Source organism: Elephantulus edwardii, unplaced genomic scaffold (assembly GCF_000299155.1).
Source record: "Elephantulus edwardii isolate Elephantulus edwardi_28Jun2011 unplaced genomic scaffold, EleEdw1.0 scaffold00003, whole genome shotgun sequence".
Lineage (NCBI taxonomy): Eukaryota > Metazoa > Chordata > Mammalia > Macroscelidea > Macroscelididae > Elephantulus > Elephantulus edwardii.
Window position 1 is genome coordinate 40838136 of NW_006399753.1, and position 4107 is coordinate 40842242.

Sequence of the window (4107 nt, forward strand, 5' to 3'; positions counted from 1 at the left end):
AGGAGGGTAGAGAGAATGGTGCAGCAGTGAATGAATGGAAACCCAAAATCTCTGTAAATGTTTATGAAAATTAATAAAATATAATTATAGAAAAAAAAACAGAACAAACGGTGTTCTCTGGGTTCACCACATCACCACCACCATTCCTTTTCAAGAGCATTTGAAGAAACCAAGGCTCTATATTACAGAATACCTTTCCTGTGTAGTTCCATGTTGTATTTCCCCAGTGAGAGACAATAGAATGATATTTGAAAATAAGACCGTTTTCCCTGAAGGCTATTACTAGCCATTGTGAGATTATTCGCAGTGAATTCCAGGTACATTTGATAGCCACCTGAGTTTGGGGCTACAGAATGAATTCTTTATAATTGTAGCTCCTTTCCAACCAATTCTCGAAAACCATCTACTTACAATGTTGAAGGTAGAAGTGACTTTCACTTTCTGGCTTTTTCAATAGTTCTAAATACTTAATTCTGATATTGATGTGCTTTGAAACCAGAATTTTGCAAGTTAATTTTTTTCTTAACTGATCTGTGATGAGTATCTTATGTTTTCTCTGTCAAAGTTCCAAGTAATTGCAAGTACCTGGTACTTTATCAGAAAATTATTCTCTTTATGTGAGTTTTAGAACAATTATCTCCAGAGCAATGTCAGCCTAGAGACTAAGGTGTGCCTAATCCAGACCACAGTCTTGACAATTACTTGCTATGTGTCAGAGAGCTGGATTATGACTAAGGATGACAGAAGAAGAATCGATGCCTTTGAATTGTGGCACTGGAGAAGAGTCTTGAAGATACCATGAACAGCAAAGAAAACAAATAGGTCTGTCTTAGAGATGGTGAAACCAAGTTACTCCTTGGAGACTAGGATTTTGAAATTCCATCTCACATTCTTTGAGCATGTGACCAGGAGGAACCATAGGTCCTTGGAGAAGGGCATCATGCTCAGAAAGGTAGAGGGATATCGCAGGAGAGGAAGATGCCGGATGACATAGATTGATACAGTAACTGGGGCACGGAGATACATGTGTCAGAATTAGTGAGACTGGCTCAGTACTGGGCAGGGTTCAGAGCTGCTGTATATAGTGTCTCTATGGGTTGTAGGTAACTCAGTGGCACATAACAACAACAATGTGAGTTTGCTTGATACTTAAACATCTATTTTGACAATGAGATCTTCAGCCCAGTACACACATCTGTAGCATGTAGGGAGTTGCATTACAAATCCAAAGCTGATTCAAATCCATTAGAAATTCCATGGGATTTGAAAGATGCATAATCTTGTCTTCTACAATTTACAGTCATGGAAACTCAGTGGAGAGTCATTTATGAGATAGTTCTATTTCAAAGGCAGTGAGTGAATGGACATGTTATCAGATTATTTTTTGCTGTAAGTGTTTACTAAACATTCCAACATGAGTCTACAACAGAGGTTCAGAATTAATTTGTACCTCTTTTTTTTCCCTTGGACTGACTAAAAATTACATGGTTGGGCTATTTCGCATATTTTCTCAATAGAGAGTCTTATAAAATAAAATTCAATTGTCACATGAGAAAATATATAAAATTATTTACTTATAAGATTAAATTTGCTCTCATTGAGTTAAAATGTGTAATTCATATAGCAATGACAAAACTAATGTAAAAATCAGAATTGAGAAATGTGTCATATGTTTAAAAATTGTGCTAAATGGAAAAATATCTATATTAAAATGTATAACTCCAGAAAATTAAAAACATTAATTTGTTCATTTCCAGTGGTCAAAACTACAATTATTTTACTTGCTTATTACAGCATTGTAATAAACTCATGTTGATTCATGTTTAATTACTCATGTGTTGAATGCATAATTTTTATATAAACTTAAATCCAGTAGATTAAAGTATGATAATCCTGGTTTGGTTCACCTGAAAAAGTATAATGTTAATATTTATCATATTGTGTATTTAAGTGCACATAATTGAATTGCTATCCATGCAGGTATGAAAAATGTTGTAAATACTGCATTTTAACACTGACTTTGTTTAATGTGTTATTGGCATCTGGACAATAATGTGCTTTTACTTTATTACTTTGTCTGAATTAGACAAATAACAGAATAGACATGCATATAATGATTAAACGTAAGTACTACTTAACATAAACGTCCATTTTCAAAAAATGACAATGGCAATAAAGTAAATAATTAGGCAAATGTATCCAGATTAATACTTTAGATAATATATTTTGTATTTATGATTAGATAAAATTTCCAAGTATCACATAATTGGACTATGTGAGTAAATGTAACATTAGGATTAGAGGAAGACTCATTGACAATCTCTGTTATGCAGATGATATAAACTCATTTGCAGAAAAATCTAGAAGACTTGGAACATTTACTAAAGATCAAAGACTACCTTTGCTATATCTAAGCATCAAGTCACACAAATATCTTCACCAATAGACCGATAGACAACATCATGATAGATGGAGAAAAGATTGAAATTGTCAACAATTTCATTTTACTTGGATCCATGAGCAACACCAACAATAACTATATTCACATTGGGCTTTTCATTGAAGAGATTCATATATGAAAGAAGGGCAAGCAAAAAAGGAGAGAAGGAGAAGGAAACAAGGAAAGGACGAGACTGTCTTTTTTTTTTTTCTTAACTGACACATTTATTGAAAATATAGACTAATAGTCGTATGCTCAAATATCACTGTGGCTATGTGCTAACCTCCACACGACATAACTGTAAAAGGTTCTTCCAAGAGACACTCTGGACCAAATGAAAGAGTAAAAAAGAAATGACTGCCAAGACAGTAGTGTTTCAGACATACTTTGCTATAATTAATACTTGCTAGAAAATGAAGTTTGACATTATTTACAATTATACCACCATTCTTGGAGATTGAATATCACAGGCATAAAGGTGTGCCACATGATTACAAGAAAGCCTCTCATTCTTCACAGTTTTATATTTTAGCTATGATGTCCACGCAAATTGTTCTTAACAAGTAGAATTTTAAGGTCCATTCAATCCGAGAATTTCTTAGGTCTTTGCATCTATCCATTTGCAAACAGGAGTGGAAACTTGAACCAGGGTCTTCATATTGTGCCTTCTCATGTGATGCCAAATCTTTATATGCTATCCAATTTCTGTAAGATAAAAGGAGTGACTCGCAGCAGAGCCACAAAGATGAGGAAGTTGCGTATGGAAGAGATCACATCTTCACGCATCTTCCGTTTCATTTCCTCCAGGTCTAGCTTCGGCACAAGGCTCTCGATCTGAAACATTGCAGTCTTATCTTTCTGCCGAACTGTCTTTTAAAAATTGGAACATGATGTTTGGCTTCTGAGGCAAGATAAAGTTGATTCCCATCACAGCTCACTACCAACCCTTGAGGTTGGAGTATGCTCAGTCACAGAGATCACATGGATCCACAGGACTGAGAGTGGGAGGAATACAACAATGAAGAAACAGGCTGAGTTTGGATGTGTTCCGTCAGTGCTGTCCACCTGCCATTAACAGAAGTATGGATTAACCGAGAAGTGTTGTTTACTTGAGAGCAGAAAATCATGAGGAACCCTGGCTCGTTGACTTGGCCCCAAGTGGAGGCTAGGGCTGAGTGAAGATACCAACAGAGATCTGAAACACAGGGAGAAGTGTGAGCTCCAGAGTTTACAGTTGATGCCTATTTGAACCTAGCCGTAAATGGCTGGGGATCAATTGACCAGAACCCAACCAGATTAAGAGAAGGTGATCCATGATGTGAACTAGGGTAGATCACTGCATCTGGATTGCTTGTTCTGGATTGGACTTTGCTTGTTAACGCAGATGCTCAAAATTTCCAAGTTGAACAGAGGATCCTTCAGCAATAGGGACATGCTTCAGAGTAGTGGTTTGATAGTCAATCTGAAATTGTCTATCTGGAAGGGGGACATTGGGGCATGAGTCATGAAGTAGCTGGTTTGAGGGAATACCCCACAATATAAATGAATGAAATAGATTATAAATAAAAAACTGTAAGATACAATATATGTGCAGGAAACACAATTTACATGAAGGATAAATATGTTTATTAAAAAAAAAGAAACATGGCTCACTGAGCACATTGAAG